At 39.0% G+C, this 26,251-nt stretch overlaps 1 protein-coding gene across 10 annotated transcripts in view; it reads left to right on the plus strand.

Moving 5' to 3' along the window:
* Positions 1-26,251, plus strand: part of LOC112995224 (E3 ubiquitin-protein ligase Praja-2) — a 136,072-nt gene that overhangs the window by 86,139 nt on the left and 23,682 nt on the right. The window contains exons 1-2 of one of the 10 annotated variants that reach the window (XM_026120074.2): positions 9,286-9,418; positions 24,442-24,481. The exons of 6 other annotated variants lie outside the window; for them this stretch is intronic. The gene's annotated coding sequence lies outside the window, so the exon portion shown is untranslated. Of the gene's footprint in view, positions 1-6,574; positions 6,630-8,773; positions 8,915-9,285; positions 9,419-17,394; positions 24,482-26,251 lie in introns of those variants that run through there. 3 more of the 10 variants (XM_026120075.2, XM_064502504.1, XM_026120072.2) reach the window with 3 other exon arrangements.

The raw sequence follows: 26,251 nt of genomic DNA on the forward strand, positions 1-26,251 counted from the left end.
AAAAACATACAGTATCATTTTTTAGTATTTTGTTTAATAAAACCCCTAAAAGCTGGAAATAAAACACGCATTGATTTGCAAGCCGTTCAGAATCCCTATTCACTTTTTTTAGCTGTGCAAGGAATTGCTGACAGGACTTAGAGTTTCCGCAGGCAAGGTAGATCCCCAATGCTTCCCTCTGGAATTCCTCCCAAATTTAGTTAGGAAGGTCTGAAAATATTCTGAGATGCATAGTTTTATTTTATTATAATTCTTTTTGTAATAAGGGACTTTATTTTTTCTATGTGTCTGTGGACTAGTGACCTGAAATTTGTAGACTATTTACATACAGTAATATTGTAGGTTGCAATATTTTGTATGACTTATTTTAATAAAAACAGTAAGATGTGGGCAATTCTGCAAGCCAGTCTTCAGTGTAATTGTTGGTTAGTTTCTCTCTAAAGCCTTTCTTTTGAGGGCAGGTAGCCAGACTAGTTCCACCATATCTATTTTCTATTCTGATGGACAATTGTATTGGATTTCATTCCTTAGTGTTATCTCTGGGGCATGCAGGACTGACTGCTGTCTCTTCAAATCTGTCCTGTGGTGCACCTGCTTAATCAGTGCTGACCAGTAACTCTTGCATTTCTATATACTTGGTAAGTGGAAATTTTCTTAGCTTGTATGCTTATAAGGGTGGAATGGTTGTTGGCAGAGTTTTTTTTCCACCCTATTTGAAATTAGATAAGATGTTGCTGCGATTAAGACATTCTTTCACTGTTCAGTTTCTAGATAACGTGTTAAAATATTGTTACTGAGAAAATATACACTTTTTTGGAACATATGGGGGAAGCAGTAAAAAGAGACAGAGAAGGCTGACCACAATTTTGCGTATTAGAGCAGTTGCTTTAAATGAGATAATTGTGTTTTGTTTCCTTGTTAACTGGCTTGGTTTGAATAAGCAATCTGACTGACCAGGGAAGATTATGAGCTCAAAAAATATGAAAAATTCAGACCGTGTATGTATTCTACTTTCTTTGCCAAGAAACAAATTAGTTTGAAATGTGTAATAGAATAAACAAGATAGTCTTGGCTTTGCCAGTATGTTCTGAAAGAGTGGTAGAAGTTATGCAGACCTTTCAAATTCATTCAATGATCTCCTGAAGTTTTATACATAAAAGATATTACCACAGTCAGGGGGTTCTGGAGGATACGGATATATCTAGCAGATCAATAGTATAGTTGATTATCAACAAACATAATAAGATGGCTTGATTGGATGTAGGTCAATATGTATATCCAGTTTAATATTTTCAAGTTGTCATACACAGTGACTATATAGAAATCAATTACTCTTTTTTTCCCAAGATTTAGCAAAATTGCCAGCTGGTTTGCTGGTTACATTGATAAAATATTACAGGTACCGTTAGTGAAAGAGAATGAAGATAAGTAGCAAGATAATTCCTATAATAACTTCTAGACACATTTTCAGTGGTGAAAAATCAATCTCTAGCAAATGAAGTATGTCATCCTACTTAATTCAAAGAGTTTACAGTCCGAATTTTCAGATCCTTTGTTAATTATATTTTTTGCACCATTTTAAAATCAGTTGTTCCATGAAGGGAAGACTGATGGGTCTGACCTCCTGCAGATTAGGGAACTGGTGTTGAACTAATGTGAGTTTTCTCTGACATGGGGTGGACTGTGCAGCTTTTTTCTCAGTGAGGTCTCTCTCCTGCTCACTGCCTATGAAACTCATAGAATCTTAAAAACAGTGAGGCACACAGACAAATAATCTGATTCATTACAAAATCAAATACAGATATGATATATTTAAGCACTGAATTTGGATATTTTAAATCCTGTTAGGTAGGCAGTATCAGCTTTTGAATCAATTCACTTTTTAACGAAGCTGTATCTAAAAGCTGTCAGATGTTACCCTCTTCATAAACTAGTTTTTCATTACAATATTTATCTTCCTTACACTTATTTTAATATAAAGGAATAAAAAATGCCAAAGGAAAACTATCTACTTCATTTTTGTTTCCAACACTCCAGAATTGTAAACTTTGTCTATAGCTTAGTCCAGAGTATCCAATATATTTTCAGTCTGCAGTGTTAAGTAGGGAGGATCTTGTGGCCCTTTCTGTGCAGCAATTCTATCAGTGTTAGGCAGTTGTCATAATTTCTATATGGTGGCACAAGCCACCGTATTTACAGATGAGTATATATTAGGAGACATCTAAATTCCTGTTTACGTATTCACATGAGGACTGGTTTTATGCACTACCTGCATAGAACAACTTGCTGAGTAAGGATTCAGATTGGCTGTGCAGTTTTTCTCAAAATCAGAGTAAGTTAGGAGGGGCCAGAATCTATTAAAAGTACATATTTTGGTGGTGAAGGGATGGGCACCAGTAACTTTAGCTTGCCTGAAAATGCTTAACACAGTATTTACATGTGAGATTACCACAGGTGTAGTTATCTAAAATGGACTTATCCCTCTTTGTTAAGCCAGGATCTATTTATGTATATGTATATTATAATGTATATTATTACGTATTTGTGTCAACAGAGGATTTTTTTTCCTAGAGAGGGTGAACTGAATTTTTTCAGTTCATACTCTTTAGTTACTGATGTTAAAAAATCCCTAGCTAGTACAATGACACAGCTTTGTAGGGTTTTGATTCTATTTCCTATTACTTCAGCATGTTTTCCTTACTAATTTGGACGCCATCAACTTTTTTTTTTTTTTTTTAAGTACGTCCACAATCACGTGTACCAAAGTTCAGTTCACCCTCTCTAGGAAAAAAATTCCTCTATTGACACAAACACTAAGTCCCCACTAAGAGTGATGGCAAATACCACAAAGGGTGGTAATTATTTCAAAATAATATTTTTTCTAGTAATTTTTGAACTGCTATTATACATAAGGGTTTGAAAGACAAGGTTGCAGCAACTATGACTCATACAGGTTTTTTTCCAGTTTAGAACCCAGTCTTTTCCCATAGCATCTAGTAATTGAAGGAGTCTTTAAGGATCTGCCTTCTCTGAAGTCAGATTTTTTCATTATTCCAAAGAAAGGAAAGAAGTATCTTGAGCAGTTGTGTATTCAAGGATGTTAATATTGAAGGCTGAAAGAATCATTTGGAACTTGGAAAAATAGAATAGTCTAGATTTTAGTGTTAGTTACACAAACATAGCCAGGATCATACTGTCTTTGCTAAAATAATTATCAGAAATAAATAAGCATCAACATTGTCTATTCTTGAACCTGCATCTCTGCAACTGAGACCAGTATTTGGTTCAATATTTATAGATACATCTGCTAGATCACCAACAGGCTAAGGCAAGCTCCCCTTTTTGATGGATTAAACTAAATGCCAGACTGTGGGCTGGAGTTCTGAGATGCAGGCACCTTTTCCATTAGCTGTGTTGGGGAATGGTAATCTTCTCAGAACAATAAAATTTCTTACACCATGCAAATTCAGAAGACGCTTCTACTGAGCTTTTGAGGAGATACAGAGCTTTCCAAAATTGTGGCACTTTCTTCTTGACTAGTCCAAGATTTATTTTTTAATTTAATCATTACCATGATATTTGGAATGCTAACACAGCAGACATCTTAACTTTTTAGGCTCCTTACAGAATAAGCTTATTATTTATTTATCTCTGAATTTTTGAAAGAAACAAAAAAATTGTTGGTCTTAAACTTTAAAATTGCTTATTTTTGCCGAAACAGTGTACCGAGATTGTGTCAGGGTGCAGCGAGAGCCAGTTGCTCTGCGAGAGAAGGTGAGCTAGGAGCCAGGATGCAGAGCAGCAAGTCCAGGTCAGGATCAGGGCCAGAGATGATGGCTGGGGTCGGCATGGCCTGGTGATCCCCAGCAGGACCATAGTGATGAGGCAGGTCCGGGGTCAAACCGGGAAGCTAAGCCAGTGGGACCAGGTCAGGGCCAGACTCACGACTCCCAAAGGCAAGGAGGGGCAGCCCTCTCTTCTAACTTACTTCACAACAGCTCTGGTCAGCGAAGGAGCCCCCCTTGGACTCAGACAGCTAAACTCCTTCACTTAGCCCACTAAACACCAGAAGGGCGATGCACTCCTGTCCCCAAAGTATTGGGCTTAATGGCAAAATTTGGAGGTGTAACGCACACGTGCATACTCACACACGCATGCATACACACACGCGCACACACACTATATACTTCAGTCAGCTCCAAAGAGCACTGACTGAATTGCTTCAACTGCTGTGGGCTCTGATATCAGCAATCGTATTTTGTAGTTGTATTCCAAAGAGCAAAAATCAACCATTTTAGAACAATAGGCCTATCCAGTTCTGCTATTTAGCTTACTGTAAATGATGCGAAGTACAAACTCTTGAGGCTATTTCCCAAAACATTTTATATATATTTAAAAACTAATCCTACTATCACATCATTTTTTGAGTTGACAAACCTGATCAATCATTGCGATAGTATCCATTTTTGTTGTGCTTACAGGATGCATACTCAACATTTTATCACATTATAGTATCACACTGACTCACCTGAGAAGTTGGGGCAAGGGGTGTGTGTGGGGGGGGGAATCAGCCTTACTCACTTACAAGCTTTTATCCCTCTTTGTATAGAATCTTTCATGCATATTTTTAAAAGCAGGTTGCATGCTTACGATGTAGCAGGTTCAAAGCTACAGCTGTAACTGCTAAAGGTGAAGAGTAGGTGTAAGGGCAATTAGTTGTCTTTAAACAGTTTTGCTTTTAGGACAGAAATAGTTGGCTGCTTCTGTTTAAACATGCCATCATTTAGAAAGGAGGTACAGGGAGCAATTTTCACAGCTGACCATAAGGGTAAGAAGTACAAGAATCTAGGGAGCTAGCAGTCCTTGCCTTGTTCACACGCAGACATTCAAGCACCTGTTTGAGTGTTTTCCTGGAAAAGGATGTTTTCCCGACTCATCTTAAGAAATCTTAAGATTTCTTAAGAAAGCATCTGAATCAATTAAGATTATTTTACAGTCTCAGATTCAGAGCACGGACTCATAATCCTTCTTTCCGTAAGTGTTGGGCTGCATTTGTTATTTCTCCTGTTGTAATCCTAAATATTAACATTATCTATATAAACAGCAAAGTATCTTTGCATCCTGCTGAACTCTTGTTCCTAACAATACCTATAAATAGTTATACTTAGTAATAATGCTACCTTGTAGCAATGAGTTCCCTGGGCTAAGTTTACACTGTGTCCTAAAAAAGATTTTAACTGATGTAAAATTTTTCTGCCTTCAGTTTATTAAACTGAATGGTTTCTTGTTCTTGAATGGCAGGTGAATTTTAGTATGATGGGAATTACATTAACATTATCTGTGTTTTAAATTGGAACTCACCATACTTTCTTTAGTTTGTAGCAATCTGAAATTTTTTTTTAGATTCTTAATTTGCAGTTCCCTGTTGTTATTTATGGTTTTACAGCTCGTTTTGTTGTAAATCTAGAATTTTGGGGATGCATTTGACTTACTGTGCTTGAACAAATCACTTGTAGAGTATATGTACAATAGTTCTGATGCTTCTCAGAAACATTAGCTCTGCTGTGAAGTACACATAAGATCCCATCTGCTCAGAAATATACAGAAATCACCAAACATAGCAGATGTGGACATATGTGACATTTTCTAACGTACCTCAGTAGTTCCAATTGAAGCTACCACTCATGCACACTGCAGGAATACTGAACATCTGGACAAAAAGAAAATCCTTGAAAACTGTTGGACAAAACTTATAGACTAAGAATGGGGTGTATCCAAGAAAAAACACAAGCATGACAGTTTAAGATTTGCAATAGAATGTTGTTTCAGGAACATCAGTCATTGTATTTTTTCCATCACAGCCTTTCAGTACTCTTTTGTACTTTTCATTGAATTCTTCTGTAAAGGAGGATGGACTTGATGATCATAATATTCCTCTCTTCTTATAAAACCTAATAATCTAAAATCAGGGAAAGAGGTGACACTCTTTGGTATGTTCTTATGTGGCACAGCATCAATACACGCAGCTACAGTTTGGCTTGCTGAAAAAAGTTTGATCTGAATATTACCAAGATTAGAAATATTACAAAATAGATTGCAAAACAGAGTGTGCATTGTAAATGCGTCTCCTTTAAATATACTATATACTGTTCACATGAAAAATCTTTTTATTTATATATTTATTTGCCATAATGTTTAGTCTTTTGAATGCAATAATGATAGTACGTATACTTTGATGTGGAGGTGCCTTATCTGACCACTTTAAATTCATTAGAAAGAAACTGTTAGACTCGATAGATTTTTGGGTTATGTCTTTAGTGAAATAGAAGCAGCAGTCAATAGAGCAAATTTACAGGAAAAATTCACTCTTGTTCTGCAAGAGGCTACAAACTCAGATGTCTGCACAGTGGTAGTATCCTTCTATTCAGACCGACAGTTTCTGACAAAACTCTTCTTATATTTCCATTGAGCACTGGGTTGCTGCACCAAGAAGAATATTCACAGAGGCTAATTTTACCTTAAGGTAGCTAATTTCTCCTGTTTCCTTTTATATCAGTGTGTGGGAGCAGGCTCCGTAGAGGGTAATTTGCAACAGGAGCCTAACTTGAAGAGCCGTATCCTCTGCTGAGGTACGTAAACTCTATTACGTGTAGAGGGAATCTGCAAACACTAACCTATCTCGGTCTTTGTGAATAATTCATTGTCTCAAAATATCTGAATTTGGACTGTCTGTGCATCAGTCTGTCTGCCTAAACATCTATCAGCACTCCTTCCTAATACCTTTGAACCTTTAGCTATTTTTAACAAAAAATTGACAGAAGGAGGGAACTCAGTGCTAATTAGATCTCTGTAAGTTTTGTGAAAATTGGCAGTTATGCAGAGGAGAGAGCAAAGAAAATTAGCACTTCTGTTGAGCATGAACTGTACAGTTAACTGTTTTATATGGTTTCCTGGCCAGCCTTTGGCGTACACATACTGGCTAAGCTGTTAGCACGTATAAAGCTAGTAATGAGCCACAATATATGTTGTCTCTTGTGTCACTTGAAATGAAGGGAGGGACATGGAAAAGAATTGCAGGAAATATTACAAGAAGGGCAGAGGAGCCAAGGAGCAAGAACTGGACTGGTACTGTAAAACAGGAGGGGAAGAGTCATAAAAACATGGATTACCAGGGATTATCGCTGTTAGGTAGTAGTAGAAATGTGAGATACGTTCAGAGAAACCAAATTTCATCAGGTTCAGTGTTCACAGATCAACTTGTTTTCTTCTTTGGGGCTGAAGTTTATTGTCAGTCTTAGGTTTTATGTTTCAACTAGTAGATGTCATTGTAAAGGATTCATTTCTAACTATGTTTTGCCCGTATAACATGTACAAAACACAGTGATAAATAGTGGATGAGTAAAATACTTTGGCTATAGTTATAAACATGCCAGGATCCCATCATGGAATACTCTTTATTTCAGTTCTTTTTGTACTTATTCTGTTTATTATTGGAACAGTGTGCAAGTATACTTAATGCTGACAAAAGTGCTGAATAATAAAATTGTGTGCTAGTTAAAATATTCTAAAGGACATTGATGATGAGACATTTCTCTGAGGAATGAAATAATCGTATTAATAAAAAACAATATTCAAGCTTTATAAAAGTAATAGTTGAACTAAGCTTCATTGCTTTAGGCAAACTGCAGCATGTTTTCTCTGGCGTTGGTATAGTCTTTGCCACGTCTGTATGCAAATTGCTATGCCTTTCTCTTCCTGCTTTCTGTATGCGTAGAACATTGCACTGCGCTTTTTCTATATATCCTTACATAAGGCTATCATTTTCCCTCTCCCTCACTCTGTCCCTGTCGTTGTTTGCTCTGTACGGGATATGTCTTTTTGCTTATCTCCCTCTTTGGTACAATGTATATCACCCTGAGTTGTGTGCAAATCTTTGTCCTGTATGTCACTCTTTCCCATTTTTCCACAGCAACATGTAAAATTGCTTTCTGCCTGTCTCTGAATGGTAAAATTGCCTTTTAAATTGAGATAAAAATTGCCAGCCCAGGGATGCACTTACATGATTAAACGATTAAAAGGCTAACAGTAATTTATTCAGCAACAAACAACAAATAAACGCCAGAAAATTGAAATCCAGAAACGTTACTCTAGGGGAGCAGACAGGTCAGTTCAACTCGGTAGCGGTTTATGGTGATAGTAAGCATTGGCAAACTGCAGGATGTGTCACTGGCTGTCTGAGATGCTAGATACAACCTGTCACTGAGGAGGCGTCTGTCTTAGTTTCCCTTCTTGCATGTGCCCGGTAGCGCGGAGGAGGTGGGACTAACTGTACCTCTGCCCTTTAAATTCCTCTGAGTCCGTACATCAGCCTCAATGATGCCGTCTGAGTGACGGGAAGGACCGCCAAGCTCTAGCATTTAACAACACGGAGTTAAAAAACAGTTTCGCGGCGGGAGCAGAGGAACTAACGCCCCCGAGGCCTCCGCCCTGGGGAGACCTGGAGCAAAGCAAGGCCGCCCTGCCCCCCCCGGGGGCCACGGCCCGGCCCGCAGCGCCGCGGCAACGGCGCAGCCGGGGCCCTGCCCGGCTCTTGGCTCCGCGGGCGGCGGCCGGGCCGCGCCGTGCCTCGGAACAACGCCGCCGCCGCCGCCTGCACGCGGGGCCCAGCCCGGGGCCCCCCGTTTGGGGGGCCCCCCGCCCTTCCGGCGCCCCTCCGCGGGCGGGAGGGCCGCGCCCCTCGCCGCGTTCCCGCCCCCGGGCAGCCGGGATTGTTCGCTCCGCTTTCACCGTGGCCGAGCATTGGCCGCCGCCCCGTGGCGTAGTGCGACGGGATTGGCTCGGCCGGCGCCCGCGGGGCGGTTGCGAGGAGCCGGGCTACGGCCGCGGGGAGGCGGGCGACGCGGGCTCGGGAGGGGTGAGTGCGGGCCCCGCGCGGGGGGCGCCCGGCCGCAGCGGCCCGGCCCGGTCCGGGGAGCCGGGCTCGGCCCGGGCCCGCGCGCCGCCCCCGGCCGCGGGGGGAAGGGGGCAGCAGCCGGAGCCAGGCAGGGCCTCGCCTCGCCTCGCCTCGCCGCGGCGGCGGCCCTGGCTGCGGTCCCCGGCTGCGAGCGGGCCTGGGGCGGCCGCGCGGGCCGCGGAGCTGGGGTCTGCCCTCCGGGGCGGGCCGGTGGGGCGCGGGCCGGCGTAGAGGCCCCTCCGGCCCCGGGCGGCGGCGGGGTGTGGGAGCGGGTTGAGGCCTGGGGTGAGGCTGTAGGGGGGAGCGGGGGAGGGCGCGCGGGCACGGAGCGGTGTCGGCCTTGGCGGTCAGAGGGGTCTGTGGTTTGCCGCAACGACGGGAGGTGACTCAGTTTCTCGGGGGACGAGGGGGGGAGCCGCTAGTACGCAGGGGGACCGCGCCTCCTCGTCCTGCGCTCCCACCTGAGTATCCTTTGAGAGCAGTCCTGTCAGCGCCATGGGTTGAGGTTTTGTTGTAGTACTTCAGACAAAATGAGATGGGTGTGACCATGCCCACATTTAAAGTCAGCCAGTTGGCGTTGCTTGAGCTAGATTAGGAAGCCCTCATGCAGCCCCTTGGCTGGAAGAGAGGTGGTCGAAAAGAGCTGGAAGCAGAATCACCCCTGTACTCGGGGACAGAAAGAACCTGTCTTTGGCCACGTGAATCTGTTTTTTCTCCAGAGCTTTGTTATGATACGTCACCAAAAACATGTAATTTAGACACAGAAGTGAAAATGTGTTGAACTGTAGTTATACCCCTCAGAATGGGTTTTACACATTGATGAGACTCTCCCTGAGGGTGTTTAGTTTGTGCGCTTTAACATTGCCCCTTTTGTATGTTTGCTTGAACTGATTGTCTTCAGATAGGCACAGTGCAGTTGAGCTGACTGCAGTGCAACTGGGATCGTTTAAGATACTGTGCACTGCGGATATGTTCAAGACACTAGACTGGATACTGAAAGTGAATTAACATTTTGTTATGAAGACTATATATCTGTTACATAATGTGTGAATCTTCACAGTGCAGAAAGATATAAAAAGCCTAGCTGGTATCATAACTGTGATACTGAGTACTTTATAGGACATCTTGGATGCTTATGACTTTGTATTTAGGGCCTTTGTCTATACTCTTGAGTATGTTCAGACACTTGTTTCAGTGTGGTTCTTGATTTGTATTCATGGGTAGACGTCCCTATGTGATTTAAGGGAACAGTTTTTGAAAAAATAGTTACACCGTGTCTGGGAAAAATAAATGATGTCCTACAGCAATAAAGAGCTTTCAGATTCTGTTACTGTTCTCTGCTAATACACAAGTCATGAAGAATATGTACTTTATAGAGGTGACTTTCATTTAAGAGAAGTGTGCATATTTACCTCTGTATATGGCATCCTGAAGCATATGTATGTAAGAAGTATTTATTTGTAGCTGAGTCAGACTTGCACAGAATTGATTTCCCACTCTTGCTCATCTACTAAAGAAAGGAAAGTGTCTGGAAAAATTGTTTAGAAAAATCATGAGTTTGAAATTACATTGAAATGTAAGATCAGGAAACGTTAATATTTCCTCAGAATTTTTCTCTGGAAATAATCTTGGAAGCCTTACATATCAAACTTAACTTTCTGTAAGCATAGACTTGCTTCACTTTTTGTGATCTTTGTCTATTTTCTTATTTCCATTGCTAATTCAGTGAATTACAAGGCAATGAAAGCAGTGTGCAGAAGTTCTTGATAGATCAAATCTTCATCAAAATAATACATGTTTATTAATTATTGCCCTGGTTAATTGGCTGCTCCCATGGAAATGTTTACTTCTGTAAAAAGCAGTTTAGTATAGCAAATGAAAAATATTGATATGATGTACTAGATATCCATCACAGTACTTGCTGTACATTAGCAGCAAAAAGTTAAGCTGACGTTGTTACCGTTTTTATAAAGTACTTTCTCTTATATGTAATCCGTAGTACTTGCTAGCTTGTGTTTGGTTTGGTTCTTTGTCTCTTATGCCTTTGTAGGCGTGAATGAAACAAAAATTATTACTGTGCTCTACAGCAGTAGAGGCCACAGTCCCATTGTACTAAGCACAATACATTTATAGGAAAGACAGTCTCTGACTTACAGTTCGCAGTGTAAGTAGCGTTTGTTTGGCATCTGAGATAATTGGAGCTGCAAATGTAATTGAAGTTGTGAGTACAAGATTTACACTTCACTGAAGGTTTATCATAGTATTTCTGAATAATATTTTGAACAAACCAAAGGTATCAGAAATAAATTTGTTCTAATTTGTTTATTCACTGATATGTTAATGAGTCCCTCTGCCCTTTAATGGATAGGGCTGAAAAAGTCTGACGCAGTCCACTGCAGTATTATAATGAAGCTCGAGCCAGCCTTCCATCTAAATACTTAGTAGCATACTTGAACAGATCCGAAAAAATCTTCTTTGCCTCTACTTCAGTTCGCAAATGTATTTAAAAGCGTTGGTTAACTTGAAAGTAGTTTCAAGGCATTATAGAAACAACTTGGTCTGAATAAGTGATTAAAAATAGCACAGCCCAAAATGTAGTAGGAAGGGAAAGCCTTGACCCTGGCGGTCTGTTCAGAGTGTCAGCAGGCACAGGCACACGGTATTTCGAGTATCCTGACACAACGCCTTCGCCTGAGCACGCCCAGAAAGTTCCATCTGAAGTTTGAAACTTTGGCTTTTGTGGGTTTTGATAGCCTTAACCTGAATGAAACACACTTTATGCTGTTTATCACAGGAATATCCTGAAGTGTTTGGAGTAATGGCTTACTCATTTAATATATGGGCACTTACTTGAGCTGCTGAAGTGTGAAATGTGGTAGCTCTTGCAAGAACCTTTGTTCCCCTAAAGGCCACATCTGGTTGGTTGTTTTGTGGTATTTGTGAAACACCTTGTTACTTGTTTATATTGGAAATTGAGGTAATTGCTAACAAGCTTTTAGTAATGGGTTGAATGCACTGCAAAGATGATGGAGCATGTGGCTGAATGAATTGTTAAACGCTTATGTGTTGCAGTGGAGGGAAGTATGTAGTGGCCCTACTGCCAATGGTGTTAATCATGCTAAGTCGTTTTATAATAGCTTTTCAAATTTGATAAACTTCAAGCATGGTGTTTTGATACTAGGCCCTTGTACAGTGTTTAAGTTAACTACATGTGTGGCTATGAAGCAAAATGAATTCCAGTTTGCACATATGTGCGTGTTCTTTTCACATTTGCATGTAATTATTAAAACATGGCCCAAAAGATTTTTAGATGCTAAAAAAACCCGTAAGTTCTGCTGTAACATCTACAGTCCATCTGTGCTAGGTATTGTGCAGAAAAAAACAATACAATGATGATTGTATTGGGTATGGAATGGGACAGCTGGCTGATACTGTAGAAAAGTAGAGTACAGTGAAACAGTACTGATTCTGGTGATAAACAGCAATCTAGAATTTTGCTCAGGAGATCAATTGATAATCAGTTACACCCAAATATTCCTCCCTGCCTGCCAGCTGTCAGAGGTGAAAATTCTGAAATAATCAAGGGATAAGTTTCCATAACTCAAATGATTTAAAAAATTAGCAAAACCCCAAACAGGCCTGCTGTGTTAGTGGCTTTGTAATCAACACAGCATCTTAAATAGGTGAGTCTGCATCACAGATTTGGTAAACAAGGTATTTGTAGCTAGGTAACATAGCTTCAAAAAAAGTTGGGCAACTGGTTTTAGAAGATGTGAAACTGTAATTTTTTGGAAAATGTAGAAAGGTGCTTGGTTTAAAAAAGTCTTATTGATATGCGGTAAGAAAACACTACAGAAAACAGAAATAAATTAACTTAGGTTTCTTAGTGTGTTCAGCTAGCTGTAGCACTGCCTTTGCTAAGGTCTATTGTTAAAATGTTGAAGAAGTAAAAATACTTCATGTTCACTTGAAATGGTGAGTAAACATAACAAAAATCAAAGAACCTTTTCCTTTGAAGCATGTTAAAATAGCTAAACACACTAAGCAGTTCTTTGAGTCAGAGATCTACAAGACTAGTTTAGACTTCTAGGTAATAGATCTGTATGGCATTTCCAAGATTGAGATAAGGAGTTTTAAATGAAAGATTGTTGTTTTTAAAAGGAGATGACAAAAATTCAAGTATTTGCGATTGTAAAATTGGTGTGATTTCATGTAGCATTTGGATCATTAATCTTTTAGAAATTTAGAAGAAATAAGATTAGAAAATGCATAGGAATAATAAATACAGAAGTTGATCAGTAGAAGAATTGCAATTTACTTTCCAAAGTTATTTGAAAGCAAGCAAATAGTGGTTGGGATCCCCCTCTCCTCCCCCCAGCATAGCTGAGAATGTCGTGAACCCCGTTGCTATAAGCTTGCGATTCCAGGCCATGGTACAAGAATAAATATCTGACATTCTATTGGGCTAGTTTGGGGAACAATTAAGTCACCAAAAATAGGTCTCAGAGGGCCCTTATGAAGTTATCCAGCTTTTCCCTTATACCAGCCTAGAGTCGCAATGACTCTCCCACTAGGCATTTGTTTGAATCCCATTCTGTAGGATGCTTCACTGACTGAGATTCTTCAGCCTCTCCAGGCAATCTGTTTAAATGATACAATATTCTTACAGGTAGAAACATCTCCCTAATGTCACTTCCAAATGCCAAGGAAATCTTCCTTCTTGCAATTTAAGACTGATCTTTTCTGAAGTAAGGTACTCAGAACTGTATGCAGTATTCTAGATCCAGTTTTAACAATCTCAGACAGAGTAAAAGGGTTACCTTGCATGTCTTGTAGGTGTTGCCTTTTGACACAACAGAGTGGAAGTACTGACTCGTGTTCAGTTTATGGTCCACTATAATCCTAAACTGCCTTTCTGTAGAGCAACCATAGCCCCCTTTGGTAATTGGCTCAGTTGTTTGTTCCTACCCATAATAATATCTTGCATGTCTCTTTCGGGAATTGTCTCATTTTCTTCCCAGGTGGGTTAAAATCGCTTTGCTCTCTGTTCCTAAGCTTTAAAATTCTTGCAGGCCCAGCCAACATTGTCCTTAAATATGATGGGTATGTCTTCCAGTCTGTCACTTGGATCAGAGATGGGGCTTTTGTTATCATTGTATTCAATATAAAGAATAATATTTGCAAAGAGAAAAAGGTGTTTTAAGGAGTTTTCAATGTTCTTCGGGGGAAAAAAAGATATTAAAAAGCATACTCTTTGGTTGGGGTTGAGGGTTAACTACATGTTTTGGGTAACGTGTTAAGATGAGAGAGATGATAATGAATTACAAAGATAAGTCCTTGGACGTGATCTTTTGCTTCATTGCATCTCTTTATCATGTAAGAGTTTCAAGTACCTGAACTTCCACTTTGGAATTATGTTGTCATCTAGTGTTTGCTGAATTTATCAAGGGTAAGGAAGTGACTGTTCTAACATCTTGAAGTAGGTTGAGGTCATTTGCACTGGCAGCAATAGAATGGAACCTTGTATACTAAACTAAATAAAATGACAGAGCTCTTCTATACTACCAGCTTCTATTTGCCATCTTTAGGCTTAAAAAGATATGTATCTTTCTCTAGAAAATAATTGGAATTGAAAATGAAAATCAGAATGTGAAGATAATAGGCAAAAGGAAAAGATCAGACAAAGATTTGGGGATTTTTTTGTTTTTGTTTCTTTGGTGGAGTAGTAATCTGAGTGGGAGGGAGAAAGGAGGTAGAGAGTCTACAAGTGTATGTTTTACTGAAAATAATGATGAAATTTCTGAATGTCTTTTAAAAAGCAGTTGATCAAAAATTACTACTTCTGTGCCCTTAATTTAGTACAAAAATTCTGTTGTTGGGAAAGGAGAAAGATAGGAAGTTTGAGTTGATAATTGTCAACCCTTAATAGTGTTCTGTGTTAACAGAACATATCACTCTAAGGGCCACTGGCAAAATTATGTTAGGCTTTTTATTTTTAAAGCTGTCAGGCTTGTTTTCTGAGGGAGAGTGAGGGAGGATGGGTCTTGTTCTTAATTGGTTAATACATATGGCATATACACAATACCTTAAAGGCTTTTAATACTTCATTTATTTAATCTTCCCTCTCTCTTGAACTGAGATTTATTGTAGAGTTTCTGCCATAGATATTCCTCAGAATAAAGGCTGGAAGAGCAATTATTATGGAAAGCCAGAGCTGGCAGTTCGTAGGACTGATTTTTATGTCCTACCAAAGTCAGAGTAGAGTCAAAGTCAAGGTAGAGGAAAGTGATGCATTTAAACAATTTTCAGTTTTGTGAAAGAAAGTAAAGAGAGCTGGGAAGAAAAGGCTAAAATCGGATTAAGTCAGTGCAGAAATAATGTAGAAGCTTAATAAGAGGTTGGAGCAGCTACGTGATAGGAGGATGGTGAAAAATCAGCACCAGAATAATTACAGATCAGCGCTCAGTGAAGAACGAGTCCGTGGTTCAGGAATGCAGGGGCTTTGTCAGCAGAGTTTGCTTAGCAAGTCCTGCCTCTGGCTGCTCGCTTCTGGCTCTGTTCCACCGCATTGGTTGTGCTAATGCAGCTATCCATTGAGCTGATCTAGCTTTAGAAAATAAAAATAGGAATAGCCCCTCAAAGAAGGGGATTTGGTAAAGCTGAGTTAACTCAGTCTGGTTTACAGCTTGACTGCCGACTGTTGTAACCACAGCTGAAGCTGCGTCAGAGCAAGCCCACCTAACCCTGGCTCTTTGGCTGAATTGGACAGGTGACAGACAGTGGTGTAGGTGTTTTCTGTGAACTCATGTCAGTGAGAGGAGACTTGGTGAAGAACAAGGAACCATGTGGGATCTTGAACTGTAGAGGGACGTTCAAGGATAGAAAGGGACTGTGTCAAGATGGTGGTTTCTCCCGCTCACCTGATCAGATCTCTCTACATGAGAGATGCTGCCTGGGCTCAACTTGTAAGAAGTTCTGGGCTTGAAAGAAATCTGTTTCTTCTTTTCTTAAGGATGTTACTAAATATTAATTGCTCTTTTTTTCGTATTTCATTCAAGGCAAGTGTTTAAGTTCTTTCCTGCATATATTTGAACTGACAATCATTTGTGTAGTGCCAACACCTGTTCCCTTTGAAGTCTTTGGTAAAATCTCTCATGTTTTGGACAGAGTTGTGACTATATGTGCTGATTATAGTATGTCATTAATTGAGATTGGGATACAAAAACAATGCCCAAAATATTAATGGTCTTCTTTCTAACCTGCACATTGACTAATGCACTAATGTGAAAATTTAGCTCTTTATATTTGTGCCTTAATAGATTGAAATATTTCAGTTCTTTTTTTCTTTCCTATTTCATAGAACTTAAGTTTTATGTTTATGGCACAAAATGCACACAACTGCAAAACTGTGGGAGAAACACCTACATAATCAAAAATGGAAACCTTTTAGTATTGAAGTGAAAGGAAGCTGGTCTCAGTTTAAACATCCCATTGGTGTTTCTACCTTCTTTTCTGGCATTTGGGAAGAGATTCAGATCTGTGTCAGACTATTTTCTAGAGATCTTGGTTTTGGGGATGAGGGACTTCTGTGTTAAAATGTATGTGTGTGGAGGTGGAGAACCTTTTTTTTGTTTGTTTGTTAATAGTATTTTTGTTTATATTTGTTTATTACCTTTTCAGGCAGATCCAAGGGTGTCTGCTAACTTAACACAGTCCGGCACTTCAGTATGTTTATGGCCTTGAGCTATGTAAGACAAATTGCATTCATGAGTAAGAAAAAATAGAAACAACAAGCCTGCTTCAAATTTATCTTCAGACTTCTTCCAGTGGAATAGGAAACTTCTTTTCTTTTTGCCTGAAGCAGCATGTTAGAATTTCTATCCTATAAAGTGTTGACTGTTAACTATTCATTTTAAGGCACAACTAGTGAGTAAATAAATAAATATGGCTTCAAACACTATAACCAAGCATTAGAATGCTGATAAATTTCTGGGAGATGGGATCCTTTTGGAGGTCTCATCTTGCTTTTGCCGCTTCCTCTCTCTTCCCAAAGAGCAACTCTCACTACTCATCCAGGGTTTGATATTCTTTGGAGACTGGGACTTCAGCCCATGATCAAAATTGCAGTGGGAGGGTGTGCTGGAATCAAATCCCTCACCTCCCCCTCAGCCCCAGAAATACACAACCGCCGCCTTCTTTTCCCCTGTTTCCAGCTGTCTGACTGTGTGCTGCAACTATGGTTTCCAGCCTGGCTGGGGAGAGAGGGACAAGCACAGCCTGATTCTAGCTTCTTCACCTTCCTGCGACTGGAGCTGAAAGGCACATAGTGCAGATAGCATGCCCTTACTCTGGGGAACAGGGCTGGAAGGTGCATGGGAAGGGGGATATGTGCAAGGGTGTATGACCACCTGGTATCATTACTTGGTCACTAGCATTGACTCTGGTTATTTCAAAATTGATAGGATCAGGCCAGTAGCATGTGGTAAGTATAAACATGCTGACACCAAATGTGTATGTGTAATTTTAAATTATGAGTTCAGTTTGGAGTAACTCAACTAAGTATGAAGAGCCCAACAGTGTTTTTCTGCTTCATAAAGTATAAATTTGATGTGATTAGTATTTTTATTAGGTCTCTAGATAATGTTAAATACAGAATTATCTTTGCAGTTCAAGTGGGCAAGGTGATAACAAGCATCTTGTTTCTTCACAAAAACATTCAGATATCTTAAATTGTCTATACTGTGCTTCTGAAGCTAGGCCTTCAGTGGAAAATACATGATTTGTGTTTACTGAAAGGGTACTTAGAGCTATTGGGATTCCAGAGACAATTAGTCACTCTGCTCTAAGATGCAACCAGCTGCTGTTTCAGTCATAATGAAGTAGTCAGTGTCTGTAATCTGGGAGGTGAACCAAAAAAAAGGAGGTTTATTTTCATTTAAAGTGAATTCAATGGAAGGCCAGCCTGCCAGCTTATTAAACTTGGACTACAAGCTACTTGCAGCCTGGAGCAAAGATAAGGAGCTATAGTAAAAACATTGACTTTAAGCGTTCATATGCTTAAAGGAGACTACAGAATAACCTGGAAGCAAATAAACAATAGTTAAAGCCTGATAAATAAATCCCTGAAGCATATACCATTTGTTAATGTACATCTGAGCTGATACTGCTTGTGGAAAGAACCAGTATTTGGTTCTCAAATAACGTGGTGAGCAATCTAAAGTCATCTGCGCAACTGAAGGCTTTGAAGAGGGAAATTTCAAATCAATACATCAGATTCCTTAGAAAAATATTTAATTTACTTATAGTATGGTTCTCCAAGATTTTGGTAAATCCCGGTCAGTGAAGGTAAGTTCTAACTCAGAATTCATTGTTCTTAGTGCAAATCTGCCAATGTATGTAGTTTGAAGTTTGTGAACATAATAAAACATATCAATAATTTTGGTGTTAATCTGCCCATAGTGGGGGAGGGGGGAAACGATGGCAAAGGTGTGTTGTCTTAAATTACTGAAATACTTCTCTTCTTTCGCACGTTTCTCCTGTCAAATGAAACGGGGAATCTCTCCACCTTCTTGAACACTGGTGCTTACAAAACTCGAAGTTCTCCATGCTATTTCAAATTTCTTTTTAATTCCTCTGCTCTTGGAGGCTTCCAAAAATACCTCCAGGAAAGAGAAAGATTTGGAACATTGGGTACAGATGCAGAGTATTGGTTAGTATAGTTTAAAAGATAACGTGAAGATTCTCCTACCTGCTTTTATCTGGACTGTCTGGGGTATGCTTTAATGATGACTCGGAACTAGCTGGGTAAAGGAGAGGGTATGAAGAACCTGAATTGTTTTTAAGTTTCACCAGTTTGAACAGAATACTTTCTAGTACAAATACATGGTTATACTCCTCAGAACATAAGTAAACCTTTTAAGACTGTAAGGTGGAAAACAGTAACTGTGTCAATATTACATGCATTCCTTTTTAAAACCTTGAGCATGAGTGCCTGTTCTTACATTGTGGCAGAAAATGGCTTCTGTAATTAGTAGGTGTAAAGGAGAGATTGTTTTTACTTTCGTCAAGTGTTGGTGAGATTGAGACCAGAATATGCGTGTTTTTTTTTTTTTTTTCTTTAAGGATGTTAGGAAAAATAGAGAAAGTGTGGCAAAAATATGAATTATTAAAGGATTGAAGAAAATACCTTCATAGAGACATATTTGAAGGTCACTTTGCTTATCTTAAAATAAATAAATAAATAATGTCTGTAGCAGAAAACAGCAGCCATTAAAATGCTCTTGATTTTGTTGTTCCATTTTCAACTAGATTGAATAGCTGGAATCTGAGAACAGGCAAATTTGAATGTAAAATTAGGCCTGGATTTAGGGTGGGTTTTTTGTTTGTTTGGTTTGGTTTCCTTGTTGTTTTAATAGAGTGAATAACTGTCAGAAAAAAACTACTGAGGAAATGGCAGTTATTTGGTGTTTACATGACCTCAAGTTAAAGTTAGCTAATACTAGGTTTTGGTTTTGTAATTTTGATAAGACAAACACAAGTTAGGTTTTTTGTTAAACCTGAATTACTATGCTTAATTTAGAGATAACATAGTTGAATTGTGATGTAAAGGATGGATGATGTTTAGATAAGATACTTCAGTAGTTTCTTTAATTATGAAGTGCTGTGAATCAATGAAAAATCATATAATCACTCTTTTTGATGCCATATAGATTTGGCTTTCTACTCTTGGAGGCAATGTGGTGTATTTCATCTTGGTCAATCATAATGGTCACTTCTGGGAGTTGTCACAGCAACATATGCTTGGGGAATTTGACATGAAGTAAGAAGACTGGGAATAGGAAAAAAACAGTGAAAAGTGACAATGATTTCTTCTCTGCCTGCCTTTAATGTGATAAAACTGTCAGTGTAGCAGGGCTTTATTTTTTTTCTTTAAATAGAAAACTAGTTATGGTTCCTTTGTGATATAGTTTCCTCCTTGGCTTGCTTGGTCAAAAAACTCTCATTTGTTTCTTTTTCTTATGGAATGCTTTTGGAGAGTCTCTCCATGTCTTCCCAATTATTAATGGAGCCAAAATTTTCCCCTAAAAATGAACCAGCCATGGAACGTCTTTTAAGTATTGCATGGTCACCAATTTGCAAATGTGTTTTGTGTTCTGAACATGCAGCTGACATCAAGCAATCCACAATTCTGAGCTGAAAATATGCTTTTATATCTTTAACAGGTCTACATTTTTGTGCAGTTTTTTTATAAATAAAAGATACAGGTTTTCGTGCTGTTGCTCAATGATGTCAGTAATGGGAAGGTAAATATTAAAGGCCAGTGGGAAGGAAGTAACACCTCTGAAACAGAAATCTGTAGCAATTCAAACATAGATTTGTTTAAACATAAATTTTTTTTATCAGCCCATTAGAAGAGTGAAACTAAGTACATTGAAGAAATTCCAGTAAGAATTTATATTCTTTATTTTCCTTACTGCATATCTGTGCAACATACTATAGCCTAAAGAAAAAAATTGATTTAGATTCTTTTGGTCAGTGCTGTTACATGCCTTGAAAAGTTGGAAGCTACAGCGAACAAAGATTAATGGAAATTAACTGTTGAGTTGGTAGAGCCAATGGGTGAGATGTAGTAAGAGAAATTAGGTGAAGCCACATAGTTTACTGATTATAGAGTGCAGGCTCAAATTTAGCACATCTGGAGTTGTAGTAGTTCTTTTCATTTAATCCTCAGTGAAAGAGCTCTTCAGTGAGAAGATATGGGATGACTTGATTAGCCGTTAAACACTTACAGGAAAGAAAATGCTGACCATTGTGGGCTTCAATAAATGTGTTAATCTAATTCATAGGATATCACATGTGCCATGAGCCAAGGTTATGCATGTGGACAGTTGATTCCGATCAGATAAGGGGCTACACAAGCTTGTTCTGCTCTTCCTCTGATTAAACCCTTTGGGTTCAAATAGAGAAAAGCCCTGGAGTTGGAAAATGAAGAGACTGTATAAGGGAGGGGCTAGTGTTGCAGGGCCGTCCCACCTGGGCACCATGAACTGAGGCAGGAATTCTTCCTTTTCCCTTTTTTAGGGTTGCCACTCTTACTCTCTTCCTTATTACATATATAATAGCTCTAGGTGGTGACTGTATGTGTGAATTATAACAAACTAAATTGGACATAATTGGGTGAAAATAAGATGCATGTAAATCGGACAGAATGCTTAACGGAAAATGTTCTTTGTGAGGTTTCTAGGGTTATGGGATTTTTTTTTCGGTGGGAGTTATGAAACTCGGTTATCTTCTGCTTAAACTGAAAATTGCTAGATGTATAAGGGAAGGCTTTCAGTATTTCAGCTCTTGCAAAAGAGACAAGATTTTATTAAAGGTGTTCAGAACTGTTTAGATAAACTAAGATTTTTCTAATCAAAAATAGCGAGTGCCCAGTCTTTAATATTACATCTGGCCAAAAGTGTCACAAAGAGATCTTTGCCAATCTCTTGTGCATTACCTAGGTGGAAATGGAACCTTTCAGTATTTTCAAAATCTAGTCTGTAATCTGAATACTAATTATTTGCAGACTTGAACCTGTGAGGTATAAAAGGTTGTCTGCCTCCCTTCTCACAAGTCTTCTATGCTACTGTCCACAATTATGTTTTGTAATTGCAGAGAGAACAGTGTGTGTAACAGGCTGCCTGTGTAGTTAGTATGCGTTCATTTTCTTAATTAAGGTTTGGTAGGTCCTTAAGTTGCTAAGAGATTCTGTGGCCAGTATATTGTTATATCACAGAGAAAAACTAGTAGTTAGCCCTTTTGATGTCTCTGTTCCCAGATCTGTCTCTTCCAATGTTGTTATTTTCGCCATTGCTTCTGTGGACTAGACTCTGTGCTGCTCCAACAAAATGATGCTATCCAAGTAGTTCACAGTAGTTCTTAGAACCACCAGTATGACAAACCTGCCTCCCTTTGTTGCAGTCAGATTGCCCTATTCAAAAGTCAGGTGGAGGTTATAATGGTATCTTACATTGATGTGGGTGGTGGTTAACCATGTGAGTAGTAGTATCATAGATGTAGGGTGACATTTCTTGATCCCAGAAAGCTGATTCTCTTCCTTCTAGTTTCCAGAATGTGAAGGAATTGAGAGGACATAGGAGAATCAAGGATAATGAGGGAAAGGGTAAGTGCAGGTGTCAGGATTTAGATGGATGGTGTTTGAGGATTGGAGTCCTGTCAGAAGACTTATCAACTACCTGCACAGGAGACTGTAGTGGTCCTAAGTCTGGGTCTGTAAATTAAAAGGATTTGAGATTTATATGTAGGATTGTGATTAATGAATCATTTATAAATGCCTATGCTATAGCATTGGACTGTGAACATATGTGTATGTACATCTATAGTTAACCTTTAAAGGTTATGTACTACTTTTAGAAAAACAGGTTTTTGGGGGGTGAGGGGACAAGTTGGTTACGCAGGTCAAATGGATTTGGGTCTAAATTCCCAGGCTTTAAACATTACAGCCGATAGGCTGCTGGCTCTAGGGAGTGGAATCCATAGCTCAGTATTGGTAGAGATAAAGCGGAAGTGTGGTGCTGTGCATCTGTGATTACAGCATTGCCTCAGAAAGGCCAGACCTGGGTCTGTCTCTGCTTAACCTATGGCTTATGCTTTGTGCTTTTTAGGAGCCACTCCCTCTCGCATGGTTTTTAACCAGGTCTGGATAAACTCAAGTGACTGTGGTATTCTTCTAGAAGGATGAAGGTGTGGATATAAATTAGCCTGTAAAGTGGATAAATGACCTGTTTCTCGTACCCTACTCAATCACTGGTGTGTTGCATCAATGTGGGAAGCATGTTCTTTTGTGTTGGCCTTGCTTTTAATAAAAGTGTTTCTGAGCCTGGTCTGCTTTTTTTCAGAGCTGTATCCTCTCAGTAGGTATTGGGCAAATTTTGAACAGGCCTGCCGAACTGATTGTCAGATAGAGCAATGCCTGCTCCTCAGGCTGTGTTAGCCAGGGAGAAAGAACTGAGAGAGGGTATTATAAGCTGCAGGAACTTGATTGCCTGAAGGACTGCATATAGATTGGCCTCGACTTAGTAGCCAAAAGGCATGTAGGCAAGTAGATTTGTGGCTCCTTCCCTTATTTTGAGATTTGTATCTAGATAGAAATTAAGTCTCTGTTAATCCAAATGTGCTATTTAAACTTCTAGTAAAAGATGAAAAAACTTATTTTTTTTGTCTAATAAATGCCTCTGAGGGCATAGAAATTCAGAGCTTTCTTAGTGCTCACAGCTGCATAATATATCTTTTTAAAACAGTTAAATACAAGACGAGGTAGGCTATATGCGGAATAATTATTTGGAACAAAAAGCTGTAGTGGCTTGCACCCAGCTTAAAGTCTTTGCATGCTGTGAACCTCAATTTGAAAAACAAAACATCCAGATTTAGTGGGTTTGACTCTCTTGAGTGGACATCTATTATACTTGTTTGTGAACAATACTCATGTTTTGGAGAATGAACTAAAATTAAGGATTAAGCAGGTTTGTGGGTTTTTTGTTTTTGTTTTTTACCTTTTTTGTTTCAACCAGTTGTATCGGCATCTTTGAGGGCCAGTTTCTCTACTGCAGTGCTGATTTACTAATCTCAACTGTTGGATTCTGCTCTGTGAGTTGTTTGGATGTGGTTGCTTTATTGTCAGCTTTATTTGTCAGCTGCCTCTGGCAGTCTGCTAACCAGCCCTGTGATAATCGGTGAAAAACTAAGAGTTGTCAGAGCTTGCTTGAAAAAAACATGACTTATTGGTTGATTTAGTAAGAATATTAACTGGGTGACTAAGAAAATTAATTGTCAGTCTTCCTCCCCTATATTCCCCTCTTCCCCTCCCCACCCCCCTCCTTTTATTGTGTTAATTGTAGAGACTGTTTCTTGGGAGCAGTGCTTGAAAAAGATTGCAAGAGTAGTATAGTTAAGGTGAATTGCCCATTTTAGCTTTTGTTGTTTGATACAGGCTGGGCAAGTATGGATAAATATGTGACAAGATACTGAATGAAAGTTATACGTAAATGATCTCAAACTGCACGAGAGAAGAAGCTTCTGATACCAAATTTTGTTTATTTTTTTCTGCAAAGTTTCTATTGAGTTGTACCCCAAGTCTGTGAAAAGAGACAGTATAACCAAACCACAGCTAGTGAAGGATATGTTTGAACTACTGCACGGTTCATGGAACTGGGCAGTGCTTGCAGAGATTCCCTGTGTGAGAAGAGCAGTGGAAATAAGAGATAACTGGGATTACACATTTTAGGGGAGATTTAGAGCAATACATATAACGTGATGAGATGTAAGACAATGTATGTGTAACAAACAGTTTATTATAATTTGGCTAATGATCACAGAAACGAATCTGGCAATGTTAGATAAAAGGCTGCTCATGTTCTACTTTACTTAAACATTAGTTTTAAGTAATTGAATTGTAAATGTTTGAAAGTTTTACTTAACACAGCAAGAGTCTTCATTGCTGCTGCCAATTCACCTGGGAATGAAACGGTAATGTTTTAGTCTCTTTTTCAGTTATTTTATTTTACACATAGTTTTCTTTGGTTGCCTGTATTCTTCCTGTGGCCCTACGTCTTCCACTGTTTCTCATTCCACTGTTCATGCTTCTTTATACCATGTTCTCATGTTGGGAAAAGCAGTAGTATGTCTCCTCTCACCCCATTCTGAGCACCCTTTGCTCACTTTAGGGTTTGAGACTTGCTTACATAAAGAATTTTTTCTATAGGGAAGATCAGGCAGAAGGTATGGAGACTTTCGCTGTAGAGCTTCCACTAAAATGTAGATTTCTAGCAAACATTTTCAAAATTGCTGTGCCAGGCTCTGTAAACTTTCTTGTAGGAGGTTGTTTTGTGCCTGAAGCTGTTCAGACTGTAGCTTCTAGTAGAAGCGATAGTTTATAATAGGTGGGTTTTTATTTGCTTTTTTAGTTAAAACTTTAAGAGATTATGCAATTTCTGTTGAGCACAGCCCTGAGAAAAAAAACTTCATTTATTTTTTTTCTTCCTTTTTTTTTTTTTTTTTTTGAATGGTTTGTGTTAGACAGGAAATTTATTTTCCTGTATGTCAGTCCTAGCAAAATGACAACTTCAACAGTGATGCTAGTTTTCAAAAAAGAATTTTAAAACTCTTACAGAGTTGGTACATATGCAATTGTGCCTTTCTTGACAGTCTGGATATTATAAGTACTAGCTTTACTAGTGGATATGCTATTCCAAGTTGCATAAAGAAACTGCTGATTGGTGACATCTTTGTATATAAATATTCACTCTTAAAAAGTAGTGAAAAGACCAGCCTAACAGCCAGGAAAAAGAAAGCTTTACTCTCATTTTTCTGAATTTCAGAAAGCTGTGGGTTGATACTTGCAGACTATACTTTCCCTGGCTTTCGGCTGTCCTTTTCACAGTTTAGTGACTTTCAAGAGCAATAAAGCTACTATGTTAATTCCATATCTAGTAAAGTTTAAAAGTGACTTAGAGGAACACAGAAAAGCCACTGAACATCTGAAATACTGAACTTCTAATTGCATTTGCACAAACAACAGCCTTTGGACATGAACTCTTGTATTAGCTTATTTATAGCAGATATTAATGCTGGACTAGAATCTTTCTTCATTACAGTATTGGCAGCTTTCCCCCACTGTTTTTCAAATTTTCCTGTAGTTTTTACCTGGTGTTTTTTTGATAAAAGCGTTAAGATCCATTAAGGTGGGATGTTGCTACAGTAATAGGAGCAATACATGGGTTATTACCTTGTATGGCCATGCCTAAGGCTATTCCCAAAGGTAAAGAATAAAACATTGGTCCTTGGAACTTGGGATTTTTTGTTTGGGAACATATGTTTGATTAATTGTACTTTTCCTGTCACAGATATAAGCTAGCTAGGGCCTGCTGACTTGCATTGCATTACCCTGAGGGTTTCCCATTACAATGTTTCAAAAGTTTATTGCAAGCTGCCATATGTAGCAAGTCAGACCCACTTGCAGAAAGGTATCTCATTCAAAAAAGAATGGTTGTGTGGTGTCTGTATTTAATCTTAGAAATATTTTATTTTGTAAAACCTTCTTGTTACTTACTACAAACATGTTAGGATGAAGATAAGATGAGAGGTGGTCAATATTAATTAATATAGAGGAAAGTTTCAATTATTATGTACTTTCCTACCATATAAGCCCAGAGCACTTCAGATTCTTAGTAACTGTATGTCAGCATTGAATCTCAAAATCTTACTGAAGAGATTTGGGAAATCCCTTGCTTTAAAAAA

The sequence above is a fragment of the Dromaius novaehollandiae genome, chromosome Z, assembly GCF_036370855.1.
Source record: "Dromaius novaehollandiae isolate bDroNov1 chromosome Z, bDroNov1.hap1, whole genome shotgun sequence".
NCBI lineage: Eukaryota > Metazoa > Chordata > Aves > Casuariiformes > Dromaiidae > Dromaius > Dromaius novaehollandiae.